The 18,585-nt window shown below is 40.1% G+C and overlaps 1 long non-coding RNA gene across 1 annotated transcript; it reads right to left on the bottom strand.

Moving 5' to 3' along the window:
• Positions 1–2,851: 2,851 nt before the first annotated feature.
• Positions 2,852–3,431, bottom strand: LOC110918036. The gene is made up of 3 exons (XR_002581031.2): positions 3,379–3,431; positions 3,075–3,310; positions 2,852–2,997 (listed from the first exon to the last, which is right to left on the bottom strand). It is a non-coding gene; the product is annotated as an uncharacterized LOC110918036 (long non-coding RNA).
• Positions 3,432–18,585: the final 15,154 nt, after the last annotated feature.

Genomic DNA, 18,585 nt, shown 5'->3' with positions numbered 1-18,585 from the left:
TCAAAATTCAATGCAAAGCACATCTCGTTTTTATCATCTTCAACCTAAGTCGGCTACTACAACTGCTTCTTCGTCTTATAAGGACAAAGAAACGGAGAAAGACAAGTCTTCACCGACCGAGACATGGGAGCGTCTGGATTCCATTGTTCTATAATGGATTTATAGAACTATCTCAATCGATCTTCTACACACTGTTCTAAAACCCGATACCACTGCGTACGAGGTATGGACTACCATTGCAAACATCTTTCAAGACAATAAAGCCACCCGAACAATCGATCTCAACAACAAATTTGCCAACACCTATCTGGACCAGTTCCCGAATATGTCCGCTTATTGCCAAGCCCTTAAGGTAATTTTCGACCAACTGACCAATCTTGGCTCCCCTGTTACCGATGAACAACTCGTGTTGCAACTCTTAATGGGTCTGAATGAACAATACAAGAACACAGCCTCTATCATACAACAGATGAAGCCTCTCCCAGATTTCTATGACAACCGTTCACGGTTGTGTATGGCCGAATCCCGAAAAATCAATCAAGCCCGACACTCTGCTCAGTCGGCTGGTATGACACTCAACACCACTGTTGAGTCGCAATACCGAGACAACCGGGACAAGTCCGATCAGCGGGTTGAAAATTCTGATTGGGGACGCGGTCGCGGCCCTGGACGAGGAAGAAATGGCGGTGGCCGTGGCAGGGGTGGCTCCGGCTCTCAATTTAGTGGTAGGGGTAATTATCCTTCTCTTGGTAATACACAATTTGGTGGTTTTTACTGTCACACCCCAACCGATGACGAAAATATCGGGGCACGACACTGAGCGAAATAGATTGTACAAGAGATTCCATAACAACTACGATTACCAATTATTTAAACATCACGTCCGATACCATGACATAATAAGTAACACAGTTATTACAGACAATTAGTTCTCAAAGACAAATAAAACTGTTCCGACAACTCAGATTTAAATTGTCTGTTTCTAGACTCTCACTCCTACTTGATTCCACAAAAGCAAGGAAAGCACAGCATCCTAGACACCTGTCACATACGTTAACATAGAGGTCAGTACACATAGTGTAAAGGTGAGCATACAAGTTTAATAGTATAATAGATAGCGAAATCGTTTACGCATAACCAACATGTAACATGTAGCAAAGTGAAGCTAGTAGGTTATCGACAATGAAATATGCACAGACATGACTGCGAGTTGTAGAATGCGCAACACATATCACCACTGTGACACGTGAAGAAATAACCTTAACAACCCCTGTCCATGACAGGTGCTGAGTCCAAACTATAGTACTATCGTTGCTAAGGCGCCAGGCAACAATCACTGTGTAAACATAACATACAAGCATTCATCGAGTAACACGTATAACATGAAGAGCGGTTAGCGTATAAAAGTGTTTGCGTTGTGTGATCAATGTGATTTGAATAAGTGACGTATGTAATACCAAAAAGTGCGTAAAGCAAAAAGGGATCGAGTATACTCACAGATAGCGTTTAACAAGTAAACACTCTCTTGGATTGAAGGGAGCGCTGAGAGATTAGCCTGAACAGTTAACGATAGCATAAGCGATTGAACGGCTCGTTAAACGGTGCGAAAAGAACCAAGTGACGAATGGTAATCCGATCAGATGACAATCCGAACGGATGGTCATTCGATCGGATGTCAATCCGTTTGGATGGTCATCCGTTCGGATGGCCATTCGGTCGGATTGACATTCGTTTGGGATGGATGTGTTTGTGTATGATGACTTTGAAGTTTTCGTTGTAGCATTTTGAAAATAGAGAAGTATCTCTACCTTTCAGGTCGTCGATTGAACGGTCGTTCGATTGGAAGGCGATCCGATCGGCGAGACATTTCTAGTGAGAACAAGTTCACAGCAGGATGGTCATTCGTTAGGATGGTCTTCTGATCGGATGGCAATCCGTTAGAAACTAATGATCTTTGAAAATTATAAAAATGTTAAGTGTTGAAGTTTAGGTGCAATCCGATCGGATTGTCGTTCGATCGGATGGCAATAGGATCAGACGGTAATCCGTCCCACAATCGGATCGTTTTGAACTTGAAAAATTTGTTAAGTTTTGGAAGTTTTGCGGTTTACTCGAGACGGTATGACAACGTGTTTAAACAACGGGAACTCCATCAGGCCCAAGTCGTCCGATCGAACATGAATCACCCTAATCCGATCAGTTAATTGTTCGTGACGGTTGTTCATGTTCAACCGAAATCGGTTGTCTCGTTGATAGGAATCAAATCTCAAACCGACACATCACTAGAGAAGAGTGGAAGGCCTGAATGAGCTCCGATTCTATCAGTTTTGAGTGCATTGAGTGTAAAAGAGTTGAAAGAAAGTTGGAATAACATCTTTCAATCCTTTTAACGTTGAAAACGTTTAGATCTATGCGAAAACAATGTTTAATCATGTGGAAATCCTTCAGATCTGAGTTGTCCTTGGTGGAATGAAGCCAAATCTTGAAGTTCGTCAGAACTCCAGGATGACATCACCCTAAAACTCCTCAAATCCGCTGATTTCACGGTTAAAAGTTAAGATTTAAAGGTGAAACTGATGAAGAAGTGCGTGTAGATCATAGAAGTACACGATTCGAGGTAGAAACTTACAAGAATCGCAAGAAATCGAAGGAAAATTGGGCTGGAGGAGCTGGTCGAACGAGAGAGCTGTCACATCACTGTTGGTGATGTGACATGGGCTATTTATAGGTTGCTAAAAGAGGAAAGAGGAGCACAGTGCCGGATCGGATGGCACATCGATCGGATGGCCATCCGATCAGATGGCACATCGATCGGATGGCCATCCGATCAGATGGTCATCCGTTCGGAGTTATTGAGGCAGAACCATCAAACGAAATATTTTCAAACATTCGAAGTAAACCGAAGTCCATCATAATTTGCTAAAATTTTATACCGTTATCTTGAGCAGAAACAGCCAAAAGAGCACCGTCTTTGTTAAAACGGATTCGTGGGCTTGCCTAATTAAGAACAATGATTGGTTGTTAGCGAGTTAAACAGTTTTGATTCTGTTTTTGTTATGAAATGAAGGTATTACCGGAAGACCTCCATCAGCATCAACACTTGTCAAAAGCTGAACGCTATCCATATCCCAATATTTAATTAAAAACTCATCACCAGCTGCTATAAGTCTGTTTTTTTGTTGTATCAGACTGTACGACACCTAAAGATCGTTTACGGAAACCAAGATACGTTCTTTTAACCGCCCCTTCACTCTTGTTCCATTCGACAATGTTTGATTCCCCGTCTTTGCTTGTCCCACATGACAAAAGCCTGAAATAATCCCAAAGCGTTTAAACTTGTTAAAAACCTTTAATAACAGCGAGAACGTGTTGATTAACCTTGTTTCGTCAGCACTGTATGCCATCGTAGTGCACCAATGCCGCCCGGGTGCTTCATAATCGACACGCGATCCCATGTTATGGTATAACCATGCTTTTATCTTTCCATCAAGAGCCGTTGAAAATATAAACTGAATATTATCTTTATAGTGAGGGCATACAGAGTAAACCAGAGCTTCATGGCCTTCAAAAGTGTACTTTTTTACGCCAGTTGTTGCATCCCAAACCTAACTGATTACAGTGATTAAGTAGTAAGTAGATACCTTCTTGCCACTACCTCATTGTTGTCTATACAAGATCCTTGTCAACAAAGGAGGTAGTGAATCCAAGAAATTTGACAGCTCATCAATCTTGCATCCAAACGATCAACAACCAACGTACGATTCATGCTTGGTGATAAAAGATTGCTTTTTTATGAATTAATATAGATTCCCAATTTTAAAATTTTAACCTAAAATCAGAACAGTTTTTAAACTTTGTGATGGGTTTAGCTTTGTTTGACAAAATAGATTCTTTTCACATTTCAATATACTAGTGAATAATTGATAAATAATAATAATACACCTTTTGCTGAAGAGCGAGAAATCGACCGGAATGTATCGGATTTGATGAGAAGGGTCTGCTTCTTGAATGAAATAGCTTCTTTTTCACACTTCAATATACAAATGAATAGGGTTGCTAATGCTAGGGTTTCAGCTTTGAGACATACTTGCTTTGCTTTGTTGTTGTGGAGCAGATTGTTGATTGAAAGATCCAGTTGAGAGGAAATCAATTTAGGATTAAGATAAAAAGTAAAAACTAAACAACTTTAGGGAAGAAAATAAATGGAGAGGAATACTAAAAATTTTGGGGGGAGTTTGAAATTTGGAAGCGGAATTGGGTTGGAGTTTTTAAGGTGTGAAAATGTTAGGAGGGAAACCATTTTCTAATTCTAAAATTTTAACAAACTACTAGGTTTTTCACGCTTCGCGATGTTTTTCGCTAATATTGGTTCGGTTCAACACTTAATGACTCAGACATTTGTCTCTAAACGATTAAGCGTTATAATAAATTCAACACTTAATGATTCAGACATTTGACTCTATACGATCTACTATTGTTCATCGTGATCCATTAAGGCTCAATATGGTTCATTAACACATATGATCCACTATTTGTCATTGTGATCCATTAAGGCCTAATATGGTCCATTAACACATGTATGACCTACTATAATTCATCGAGATCCATTAACACGTGTATGATCTAGTATTGTCCACTGTGATCCATTACGGCCCAATCTAGTTCATTAGAAATATATGATTCACTATTGTCCACATCCATTAAGGCCTAATATGGTACATCAACACATATATGATTAGGGATACGCTCGGTACCTGCACAAAAAATGTTCGATACGGTACAGGTACTGAGATGGTATGAGTATTTGAAAGTAAAATTCGGTAAAATACCGGTACCGTATCGAACTAAAACTACCCGTACTGAAAACACCAAAAACTGGGTACTGAATCGGTACCAAAAACAATTTTGTAGGGGAAATTCAGTACGGGTACTAATATGCATATTAACGTATTATTTAGAAGAAAATGAGTAATAAAAAAGTTGGTTTAAAATATATAATATTTAATAATAGTTTGAATTTTTAAATACGTAGTAAGAATTTTTTTGTTTTTTAATACTAAATAATTTAATTTTTTAAATGATAATATTATTTGAGAGGGAAATTTTTGTATGAGATATTTTAGGGGAAATTCTAGTATGAAATATTTTGGGGAATTTTTAGGATGAAATATTTTAGGGGGGAAGTTTAAATTTTAGGATGAAATATTCTGGTGGAAATTTTTAAAGATGTAGTAAGTTTAACATTTGGTCACACTTTTTTTCCGTGTCATTTGATATCATTTCGTCACACATAATAAACAAAGTGATTATGGTGTGATGAATATCTATGTAAAGCCACATGAAATTTTGTAATTTTAAGTGTGGCTATTGTCTATCTTTGGTCACACAAAATAATATATGTGGTCATTTGTATTAGCTTTTAACAACATTTTCGAACATGTAATGTGGCCATAGATTATATTTGGCCACACTTTTCTAGTGTGACTGTTGTTTATTAACATGTGGCTAAAGGTCTCGAATATATCTGTTTTTAGTCACATGAAACAAATATTGTAGCTGTAGATCATATTTGGCCACACGTTGCTATTGTGGCTAATAAAAGTCATTGTTTCTTTCTTAAAGTGTGGCTAAATGTTTTGAATACATGTGTTATTGGTCACATGAAAACAAATATTGTGGTCGTAAATCACATTTGGCCACACTTTGCTAGCGTGGCTAACAATTGTCATAATTTTTTTCTTAAAGTGTGGCTAAAAGAGTCAAATACATGTACTTTTGGTCACATGAAGCAAAATATGAGGCTATATATCACCTTTGCCCACACATTTCGAGTTGTGGCTAATATTGTCACATAATTTTCTGAAAGTGTGGCTAAATGTTCTGAACTGGTATACAATTGTCACATTAATAATATAATGTGTGGCTAAAAGTGTTTTAAAATGATATGAATGACCTTTAGCCACATAGATTTTCAAATGTGTGACTGGGCGGTTTAGCCAAAAGTGTGGCCGTAGCCTACTTTTGACGTAGTGCAAAACAAACAGTTCTGCCCCAGGAATTTTAGGCCCTCGCCCAGCTCAGTCCTACGTTGCCACTCACACGCCCACTGATGTCAATTATGCCATGTATGCAATGTCACTTAATGATCCTTCTTGGAGCATGGATACGGGCGCTATAGGTCACATGAGTTCTAACTCTAAACTCTCGTCTTTATTTAATAATAGCATTATTCGAAATATAATTGTGGGAAATGGTCAAACCATTCTCGTGTATGGACAAGGCGACCTAACCTTACCGCCTCCCCTCCCACCGTTTAAATTGAACCAAGTTCTTTACGCACCATCTCTAATTAAGAACTTACTTTCTGTTCGTCGTTTTACTACCGATAATCAATTATCTATTGAATTTGACCCGTATGGTTTTTTGGTGAAGGATCTCAAGACTCGGACCCCTATCCTACGATGCAATAGCTCAGGGGATCTCTACACCTTTGATCCATCTCAAGTCACCAAGATCACCTCTCCCACCACCCTCACTGCTATTTCTCAAGACACGTGGCATCAACGTCTCGGTCATCCGGGATCTTTTTTATTACATTCTCTTAAAAATTCCAGTTCTATTAATTATGGACCATTGAAAAACAATGTTTGTCAATCCTGTTTGTTTGGTAAACATATTAAACTACCCTTTCTTGATTATAATAATATTACGATAATGCCGTTTGATATCATCCATCTTTGGACTTCCCCGATTCTGAGTACGGGGTGTAACATCTGTGCTTATAATCATTGTGAACAGTTCAATTATCAATAAAACAATGTATTTGATCCCAATGATTGTTTGGTTGTGTTTTACCTTTTTCATGTTTTGACTTTTGTTCGATTTTAAACTCTACGTCGCTTTCTGGAGAATTATACGCAAACTGGTGCGTAAACGTACTCAGTTTAATGTGACAAATACTCTGGAACATCAACATATACTCAACATACCTTAAATAACCTTTACATAACTTAGAAATAAGTTTTAAAGGCTTTGATATGGCAAAAACAAGTTAATTCGCTTACAGGGACTAAACTTGACAAACTACGAAAGTATGCCAATTTGAACTGTAACAAACATTCCGGAGCATGACCATAAGTTAAACACACCTTAAATATCCTTTACATAGCTTAGAAATAGGCTTTGAGAGGTTCGGTGTGCTAAAATAAACTTTTGGATCATTCAGGGACTAAAAGTGTCAAAAAGTGCATAAGTTTGCACTTTCGCGCATAACTTACGTTCTGAATACATCCGGACATCCAAAAATTCATGTAAGCATTATAATATTATGCCTTAGTGTTTGGCATGAGAAAAATCCATTCGTCGCGCAATTTGGATCGTTTTTCGCACTTATGCGCATTCCGTCGGAATTAAGCGAACATCGCGATCGTACGGCCAAACGAACCAACATCCGGCATATTTTTGAGCATGTTTCATGTCCTCAATGTTTAGGCATCATTTTAGGGCCTTAAAGATGGCTTAACGGGCCTTGAATGTGTCGGAAATGGCCTTAAACCATAACAGGGACCTAAACTGTCATTTCTGAAACTTGGGTTCTTATCTGGACTCCCAGGCGGGGCGCGTAAGACCATGTTGTAGGTCCCTCGGAGGTTGAGGTTAAACCTTATCCTTGTTATGTTTAACACTCTAGCAAGTGCGGAATCCAAGCTAGAGTGCAAACCGATAGTTTAGATGAAAGCACAAGTTACAAAGAGAAAGAGTAGACACGCAATATATCAAAGTTTTCTCTTGTATTTCAGTGGACACGGTTACAGCCCTTGACCAAACTGAAATGCTCTCTGCAAGACCTTGGTTCACTCACACACATATAATTCACTGCTTTCGGATGTCTCTCTGAGAACTGAACCATACATGGGATATATATACCCATAACAGATTGCATGCTCGAAGGATATGATAATCTGGTCGAAGGATCATCTATCGACCAGAATATCTACCGAAGGATTCCGAAGGATCCATACATACCTTGAAGGATGATATATCCTTCGAGGTCCATATGTATCCATCGAAGGCTATCTTTCGAGGTCATCGAAGGATACAAAACATCCTTCGATGACATCCTTCGAAGCACACATAACTTACCACTAAGTGTTGACTGTTTGGCCAAGTCAAACTAGGAGGATGGTTGACTTGGTCAAACATACAGTCAAACACATATACACACCAAACACAAGACGTAAACAAGACTAACAAAAGACATCGTTTTATACATTACAAAATACAGACAAAGTACAGACACAAGTGCACCAACAAACTCCCCCTTGGCTGTAGCTTTGTCTCGGTCTTCGTGTCTTTAAGTCTCGGACGTCCTTTCCACTGTCAAATGATGCGATGACCATGCACTTCCTGCGTTGACCAGGAGATTGAAGCAGTACAAGGCCATCTTTTGAAACTTCATTGCCTGTTCCCGATCCCGAACCAAGTAGTTTATCTCATGATCCTTCAGAACAATAATATCCGATCTGGACATGTTAGTAATCCACATCGGATCTATTATTCTAAAGTTCTCCTGACTATCTCTGAATAGGATCACGGCTTCACCAGTATCCGCGTCATAGACCCAGCAACGAAAATTTCCTAGAAAGTCAGTCTTCATCTTCAGCAAAGGTATCTTCTTCATCACTTTTGGAGGATCATACACCAAACGATAGCGAGCAGTGTTTGTTTCTGGATCAAGTGTAAATCTGATCTGCTCGTATCTGGGAAACTGTGGCTTGTATAGAGGATCCTTCCAACCCCTTCTCCTTTCCAACCTGATTTTCTTAGCAAACAGATCCACCATCTTTTCTTCGTCTCGATTGATAACGTCTAGTTGAGCTAACACTGCAACATCATAGTACGGAAGTGAGAGAATACTGAGAAGAGTTCTGAAATACTGAAGACCATTTTCTCGTTTCACGGCCATGCAGTGAAGGTCCTTAACGAACATCCAACTAATAATGCGACCTCGAGCCCGATTCTTTTCCAGACTCATATAGTTAACCTGATCCAACGGAGCGAGCGGAGGAGGATTCCTAGCAAGGAAATCCACTCGCCATTCATTCACTGTCTTCTCACGGTTTTCTTGAGCTGTAGGAGAATCTGAAGAGAGATTGGCAAACTCTGCAGTCTTTTCTGCCACAAAATCATCATCAAGAGCATTAACCTCCGCATTGTCTTTCCCAACATATACAGGACGTTCAGGATCCGAACCGATGAAGATTTCATCAATGGAAGAGAAATCGGTTTGGTCCTGTTCCAACGGAGTAGCATCAATCATACTCACAACAACATCATCTAATTCTGTCAAAGCCAGTATCTGTTCATCAGACATTTCAGTAACATGTTCTCCCTCTTCTAACAGTTCACCCGTAACTGGATGATACTGAAGAACACCTGAGGATTCAGGGAGATCTGGAAACATTTCTGCTTCCAGACTAACATGCTCAAGCCCTGTAGAAGTTCCCAGAGTTTCTGTCTGCTTAGATGGGCCAGTAGTAGCTGTGGAAGGAGCAGTAGGAGCATCTTGAGATGTACCAGACCCACCTGCAGCCCCGGATGCAGTTGCACCGGAACATGAGGCAGCTGGTTGATCTGGATTTGCTGCATCATCATCCTTGTCATCCTCACGTCTTGAGGGAACAATACCTAAGGCATTGCACCTTTCACTCCACAGCGTACCCACTTTCTGATTAGTCTTCTTGAAGTTTGCGAACACAGGCTTGAAGCTTTCTATTAATCGATCATCGCGATTTCTATAGCGCTCTGACAGCTCTTCATGCTTCTGCCTTAGTGCTTTAGCCTCATTCTCCAACACAGTACTATGCCTTTTCATTATTTCAACCTCCCTGTCTCGAGCCCTGTTCGCTTCCTTTAACCTTTCAATTTCCTCAGCCTGTTCCTTGATCTTAATATTCTGAGCATTAACAATTGAACACAGCATGTTGTGTGCCACCACATCCTGTTTTCGCTGCACACGATACTCTTCAATTGTTCTTGTATGCCGACCAACTATGGAACCCAATTCACTCATTTGTTCAATCAGGAATTGAATCTTTTCAGATTCAGATAAACCAGACAAAGTCTCAGCCAGAGTCGGTCGTGAAGGCTCAGGTCCTGAGGAGCCAGACTGACCAGCCTGACCAGGAGCACCTGTAGGACCAGCAATAACGAGAGGGGGTCGGACATGTGTACCTGAGGCGGGAGTTGCAGGCGGCTGTTGATCAACAGTCACCGTGCGCGTCCCAGAAGACCTCTGAGGAGAAGACATAAGCTCCAGCGTCTCTGATGCAGTCAGTTGATCACTAACAGGAGGAAGCTGTTGCTCAGGAGCAGATGAAGGCTGAATAGAAACAGGAACAGAGGAATCACCAGCAGTTTTCTTTGACGCACGAATACCCTGTCGTTTTGCTTTCCTCTTTCTGATAAAACCCGGAGAAGTAAGGATATAATCCTCATCCCTGTCAGATTCTCCAGTTCTAGCCGTCTTCTCTATTCGCTCAAAACGAGGATTCCCGCGACTATCATAGACCTTTTTCATCCCTGGAGGAGGAGGATTATCATCCTCAGAAGACGAACCATCGTCACCAGAACCTCCTTCCTCTTCAGAAGACGAACTACTATCATCCGCTTGTCTCCTCGGCTCATCTACCTTTCCTTTGCCTTTGTCAGTCGCAACAGTACCTGACTGACTCGCAGGATCACCATCTCCACCTGCACTACCACCTGTTTCAACAACTACAGCACCACCAGTACCAACATGAGCATCAGGGTCGACAAACTCTCCCTGAACTTCTTCAGCAGCAACATTAACGTTAACCTCAACACGTGCTGCAGCACTAGAACTGCCAGCAGACTTCCTTGTTGCTTTGATTCCATGTTTAGCCCCGAGCTGCGTATCAGCCAAAGCGATTAACTTTGGCTCTTCATTATCAGAATCGCTCGCGTCTCGACGCCATCTGTTGTTCTGCGGTGCCTCGTAGTCAGGAATATCAAGATGACCAATAAGTTTCCTAATTGGGTCCGATTCCTTATAGGTGGACATAGACTTGAATATCAGCAGAGTACGCTCATCCATTGGATTAACAGGTAGAACATCTGCTTCAGCCTTTGGAAGATCAGGAATCTGATCATTAATCATCATCTGCAGAAATCTGGGATATAGCCAGAATTTGGTAGATGTTCACTGTGTTGCTGATGGGAGTGGCCTTCGAGCGTTTTCCTTCAGATTGTCGAAGATATAGCGAGATATGTTGAACGGCTTGTTCAGAATCAGAGCCGTAAACAATCCAGTCAAATCGATCGGTGACAGATCATATCCAGAACGCTTGTTGCTCAGGCAATGAATAAGGATATGCAACAAGAGTTTGTATCGAAGCGGCATATACTTCTTGTTGATCTGATTGGCAAGAACGTCGTCGCTGTACCGCAGCCTCATCAGTAACCCCCGCTGACATTGTAAATCTATAGAAGTAGGATCTTCTGGTTGATCTCCAAGCTGTAGACGTTCTCTGATAGTGTTTTCTGTAATAACCACGGGTTTTTCAGCAACTGATGCCCTGATCACTTCCTTATTCTCCACCGTTTCAATCACAGCTGAACTCCAAAACTCCTTGATGTGCGACTGATAGGCAATGTGCTGTGTTGTGATAGCATAATTGATACGAGCACGATGAAGGTACTCCATAATTCCAGTAAACTCCGGACTGATCTTGCCTTCCGGTTGTAAATAAGCAGCCATGTTATGTCTAGATTCAGACATAGATTCAACCTCAGTTTTCTCCTTCTTTGTTGGCTTTGCCCGTTCCTTTCTCACTTTCGGTGCCATTTCTGTTCATCAAACATAGACACGTAATAAGAAAAAGGTCAAACAGTCAACAAGAATTCCACACTTAGAAAAATTTCAATTTCTTGAAAAATTACTAAGTGTTGAACTCTCGAAGGATCCAAATTATCCATCGAAGGATTGAACATGGCTCGAAGGATTGCAGATTGTTCGAAGGATGTCAGTCTGTTCGAAAGATGTCACTTTTCTCGAAGGATGACAACCTAATCGAAGGATCATCTTTCGAAGAATCAAGAATTTTGAAAGATAACTTGATCATTCGAAGGTTTGATCAATCGAAGGATGATCCTTCGACAAATCTAACATCTTTCGAGTCTCAGATCGAAAGATGTTGTCTCAGTTCGAAAGATGTTGTACAGCACATCTATCGAGGTGAGAGTCAACATCCTTCGTGTTGACCTCCGGCATCACTGTTAAACGGCGTATTTTCCGGTGGGTTTTAAGTTTAATTCCGGTGATAATTTTTAGTGGATTTCAAGTTGTTTTTATATCAGATACAAACAACATCAATAACCATTTAAAACATCAACATTTAGACCCAAACCGGACACTAATCCACCCCGGATACACTGATTTAAACCAAAAACCACACACCATGACTCTGTTTTAACCCAACCCAAACCCTAGACAACAAAATTCAACCAAAACCTGTTATGTACATTATACTCATCAAACAAACTTAACATTAACATCTTTATAACATTTTCACATTACACTCATCATATGTCATTCAGTTTTTCAAGAGTTCAAGAACAAAAGAAAAAAGGAATTAAGAACACATGATCAAAGAGGATTTCACAATGTTATTTGTTAAAAGAATCAGGTTTATCCTACCGAATGTTGTTATAAGAATTCTGATCTTAACAAGTTTTGAAAAATTTTGGCAGAGGTTCGGAATGATGAGAGGGTTTTTGTGTGATGAATTTTGAGACTGTTATGAACAAATGAAGAAGATGACCCTTTATATACCCTGACCTCGAAAGTCCAACCGTCTCGAAAGATACATGACCTTTCGAAAGATGTAAAAGTGTCTCGAAAGATCACCCTTGGATCGAAGGATCCATATTTGGCTTGAAAGATCCAGATATTTGAAGGATCTGGATCGAAGGATACCAGATATTTTTGGAATCCTTGAAAGATATCTTTCGACCATTACCATCTTTCAACAAGGTCTGATCAGCTCGAAAGATCAATTTGGTCAAATCCTTCGTTGACCAAATCATCTTTCGACTGAGATGATTGACTTTCATTGACTTTCCTGACCATCTGATCTTTCGAGGGCCATTGCTTCCTCGAAGGATCAGATTTCCACCAACACTTTGGATTTTTTGGGAATTTTCAATTCAAATCCTTCAAATTTTGGAGGTTTTTCAGAAATGACCATTTTGAAAAGTTGTCCGTTATGAAGTTCTGCAAAGGTTAGTTTTATGAAGTATCTCGGCTTGTCAGGTATCGGATCGAGCACCAGCATCAGTTAATCAAAGATAACATTAAATTGAAAATCTTTTTGGATTTTGTGGTTTGATAAAGTAAAAAGGCAACAATTTTAATATCCTTTGAATGTTATCAAACGACATCACCGCTAATGTCGTGCTGATATGCACCAAACGACAAAACTGTTTAAAAATAAAGAAGTAAATAAATATGTACAAACACAACAATATTTTTGCAAGTTTCTGGCGAAGAGAATCATATCAGCTTGCGGTCTTTTGTCAAAACACATTTCCTTTTAAAAATTCTTTTACAGAAGTTGATAAGTATTCTACCACAATTACCGATATTGTTATCCACTTAAACTCAACAATCAAGTGTAATCATAATACAATGAGATACGTTTAAGGTATGATTTATACTTACCGACCGGTGTTCATCCACTCACGACACATTCCCGTATCAAGGTATGCACGAGAGTTCATCATACTGGGGAGTATACCATTTATCATCCGTTTTTAACATATATATATACAATGTGAACAAGTCACTTATTTGAGTTTGAAAACAAGCCCTATGTGATAGAATCACTTATTGATGAGGAACTTGATTTTCGATGCATGAGGGCAGTACTTCCGTACAGCAGAGAGACGAACTTGACTCCCGGATAAATGTGATATTTTATCACTTATTTTGTATGGACATGTGATTGTTTATCACTTATTGAGGTCGAATGCAGTATGAATTATGTACACGTATGTATGGTATCATGGAAGAACTTAGACTTTGTCTTTTATAGAAACAACCATGATACCCAGATGATAAACAGCATAAACCCCGAATATCTCAGAACCTCGGCAATCTATCAAACGAAATTTCGGTACCAAGACCATATGCCAATGAGCGGTTCCCACGCGGTTTTCAGTCTGTTATGTTTATATCTCCTGCATATTTTAAAATGATCGTGAGTCTACCGGTACATCATTAGTAGAGCTACTTATCATTTTCTTTTTCTTTTGATATCTGTAAACATGTTTCAACCGACCTCTGATGTAATATCATTTTCTCTTATATTACCAAGAAACTCACTTTTGTTTTTCTATTGTTTTTGTGTTTTTCTGAATTTTCTCCCCCTTAAATGCAGAAAGTAAATAAATTAAAGACATATTTTTGTATTTTTGTGGTTTTTCAATGTTTTTGTATTTTTCTTGAAACTTTCTCCCCCTAAAATTCAAAAATAAAGTAAAATGAAAATATTTTTGGATTTTTGGTTTTTAGAAAAATATTTACAAAAACGATTTCCTGATGTCGGTTACTCTTGCTTCACCTTAATGCCGTTTACCAAAAGTAAATAATCGAATCTAGATTTATCAAATGCTTTGGTAAAAAGGTCGGCACGTTGGTGATCGGTATGAATGTGAACCACATCGATAAGTCTCTTTTCAAAGCAATCACGTATGAAGTGATATTTAATATCGATGTGCTTCGTTTTCGAGTGCCGTACAGGATTTCTAGTGATCTGTAAGGCAGCCTCATTATCAACATAAATAGGAGTAGTTAGGAATTCAAAACCGTAGTCCCGCATCTGTTGTTGGATCCATAGAACCTGGGAGCAGCAACTAGACGCAACAATGTATTCCGCTTCACATGTAGACGTAGCCACACATGTCTGCTTCTTGCACTGCCAAGTGACTAGGCGATTGCCTAAGAACTGACATCCTGCTGTAGTTGATTTTCCATCTTTCTTGCAGCCGCCGAAATCAGAATCACTGTAAGCCTTGAGATCGAAGTTATCATCCTTAGGGTACCATAACCCGGTGTCAGGGCAACCCTTCAGATAACGAAAAATCCTTTTGACAGCAGCATAGTGAGAGACCTTCGGATTCGCTTGGTACCTAGCGAGAAGACAAGTTGGATACATAATGTCGGGTCTTGATGCGGTGAGATACATTAAGGATCCAATCATAGCACGATAAAGTGAAGAATCCACAGCATCCCCTTCTTCTTCCGGAGTAATCCCGTGATTCTGCGGAAGAGGAGTAGAAATTGGCTTCGAATCGGACATCTGGAACCGGCTCAAGATGTCCCCGACGTACTTGGTTTGATGAATAAAAATTCCAGATTCGGACTGATTAACTTGCAAACCCAAGAAGAACGTCATTTCACCCATCGCACTCATCTCGAATCGATCTTGCATCACCTTTTCAAATTCCTTGCATAACTTATCATCGGTAGAACCAAAGATAATATCATCGACATACACCTGTACCAACAGAAGATCTTCACCTTTTTCCTTGATGAAGAGGGTACAATCGATCAAACCCCGTCTAAACCCATTGCTCAGCAAGTAGGTAGACAGTGTTTCATACCAGGCCCGAGGTGCTTGATGAAGACCATATAATGCCTTGTTAAGTAGTAAAACCCTGTCAGGATGTAATGGATCTTCAAACCCCGGTGGTTGCTCGACATATACTTCCTCTTCGACTACTCCGTGTAGAAAAGCACTTTTAACATCCATCTGGTACACCTTGAATTTCTTAAAGGATGCGTAGGCTAGAAATATTCTAATAGCCTCCAGACGAGCAACAGGTGCATACACTTCATTGTAGTCAATACCTTCAATCTGACTGAAGCCTTGAACAACTAACCTTGCTTTGTTTCGGACAACAATCCCACGGTCGTCCTTTTTGCACTTAAACACCCAGCGAGTTCCGATCTTCTTGTAGTTGTCGGGCCTATCAACCAATTTCCATACGCCCAACTTCTCGAACTGCTGAAGTTCTTCTTGCATGGCTTCCACCCAGGAATCATCTTTCAATGCCTCCTTCCAAGATCTAGGCTCTTCTTGGCTAACATAGCAGGCGAAAGACCAATCATTTTGTTGTCCCGATTCTCGTATCTCAGCATACAAGCCAGCATTTTCGTTATTTCTGATTTGATTCCTTGTCCTTACACCACTGAGAACATCACCTATAATATTCTGCTGAGGATGAATGTTATGAATTCGGGTTTCAGAAACTGGAGGAACTTCAACATTTGACCTCAAGTTATTGATATTTAAATTCCCAATATCATTCTGAAGCTGTTGAGTTGTAGAAGATGATGCATTTTCTTCTTGGATAATTGGCGCAGACACTGGATCCGTTGCTTCTGAAGTACCTTGAACCGGACGCAGTGCTTCACCATCATTTGCATCAACATACTCCTCATCTTCCGATGACAAATTGTAATCGACAGCATCATTAAACACCTCATTTGAAACGAGATTGTTGACAGAAGAAGATGCTTGTGAGTCAACAATGATTGGACGAGCTAACTGAGAGCCAGTCGCGTTCTCGCTTTCAGACAACATTTGAGCAATTGCATTGTCATTATCAAATGTCGGCAGATTGAATGAGTCGAAAAGACCATCATAATCGAACATCCATGGATCTCCAGAAGGCTTCGGAGGATTAGAATATCTTTGAACTCTTACTTCACCCCATTCTTCAATCCTTTTGGTAGTCAGGTTCCATACTCGCAGATTAGGAGTAGCATATCCAAGGAAGTAACCTTCGATAGCTTTGGCACCAAACTTCCCGTCAGGCTCAATCATTGTACATGGTGCACCAAAAGGTTCTAGATATTCCAAGTCAGGAGTCTTCTTATGTAGGAGTTCGAAGCACGTTTTGCCATGTCTTTTCACTGTGAGAACCCTGTTTAACGTGTAGCAAGCCGAGGCAACAGCTTCAGTCCAGAATCGAACTGGAAGCTGAGACTCAACCAACATGGTTCTTGCAGTCTCAATTAAGGTTCTGTTCTTTCTTTCAGCGACTCCATTTTGTTGTGGTGTATACCGAGAGCTGTATTCATGAAGGATTCCTTTTGCAGTGCAAAATTCATCCATAACCCTGTTTTTGAACTCGGTTCCATTGTCGCTTCGAATTCGCCTCACCTTTAGATTATAAAGATTTTCCAACAAGGTGATCAAATTCTTCAGAATTTCTGGAGTCTCACTCTTGTGAACCATGAAGTCAACCCATGAAAATCTTTCATAGTCATCAGTAACTACCAAGCAGAAAACTTCCCCATGCACACTCTTGTGTTTGACAGGGCCAAAAAGGTCCATATGCAGACGTTTAAGTGGCATGTTGACAGTGTTAACCTTCTTCAATGGATGTGATTTCTTGATCTGCTTCCCTTTCTGACACGGCACACAGACATCTTGAAGTTGAAAGTTCTTCACATTGACACCTCTCACCAAATTGTTTTTGACAAGGTGATTCATTTTTCTGAGGTGAATATGACCCATCCGTCTGTGCCAAGAGATCGTCTCCTTTTCAGTGGCTTTTGAAATAAAGCAAGTAACTTGTTTTGACTGAGTTATTGCTTGGCTCATATCAAGGACATACAAATCATTGACTCTTGGTGCTGATAAGAGAATCCATTCAGCGGGAATCTTGAATCCTGGCTTCAGCACATAACAACCGGCATCATCAAAATGCACGGTGAACTTCTTGTCGCAGATTTGAGAAACACTCAGGAGATTGTGATCCAACTGTTGCACATAATTGATTTTGTCGAAACTCACAATTCCATTTGAGATCATTCCCTCGCCGGTGATATACCCTCCTTTGTCTCCAGCAAACGCAACATATCCTCCTCTTATACTTCGCACATCGAAAAGAGGACGATAGTCGCCCGTCATGTGCCTGGAAGCCCCACTATCAACAATCCAAAGACTATTAATAGTTCCTCCTGGAGCTGCCTGCACATGCAACTAACATATCAGTTTGAGAGGGGGACCCAAGCCTTTATGGACTTGGGTCGTCCTTGATCATCAAGGAAAGTGATCTCAATCACTTGATGATTAGGAAATAGAACCTGTGGTGCTCCCCCTGACTGAATTACCTGTTTTTGTTTCCAAGCTGTTTGTCCTTTACCAGTATTTGTATTAATTGTTTTTGCATTTACTGGTTTTACAGTTGTAGATTTTGCTTGTACAGGTTTTTCTTCTTTGACCTCTGATTTTAAGGCCTTCTCAATTACCTTTTGATTCTTTTGTTTTAACTTCTTTTCCCTTTCTTTCAAGACACGTGGGTCTTGTTTCGGGGAAACAGGTCGTTTTTGGTAATTGGTTTCTTGGGGAGCACTCGTTTTTCCCTTCAACTTTTGCAGGTATGGGCAGTATCTTACAATATGCCCAACTGTGCCACACTCAAAACACATTCTCCGCTCTACAAACCTCGGAGAAACATGTTGATGACCAGACGGAGAACCAGACAATGAAC

Source organism: Helianthus annuus, chromosome 16 (genome assembly GCF_002127325.2).
Source record: "Helianthus annuus cultivar XRQ/B chromosome 16, HanXRQr2.0-SUNRISE, whole genome shotgun sequence".
Lineage (NCBI taxonomy): Eukaryota > Viridiplantae > Streptophyta > Magnoliopsida > Asterales > Asteraceae > Helianthus > Helianthus annuus.
This window is presented reverse-complemented; position numbering and strand designations above follow the sequence as displayed.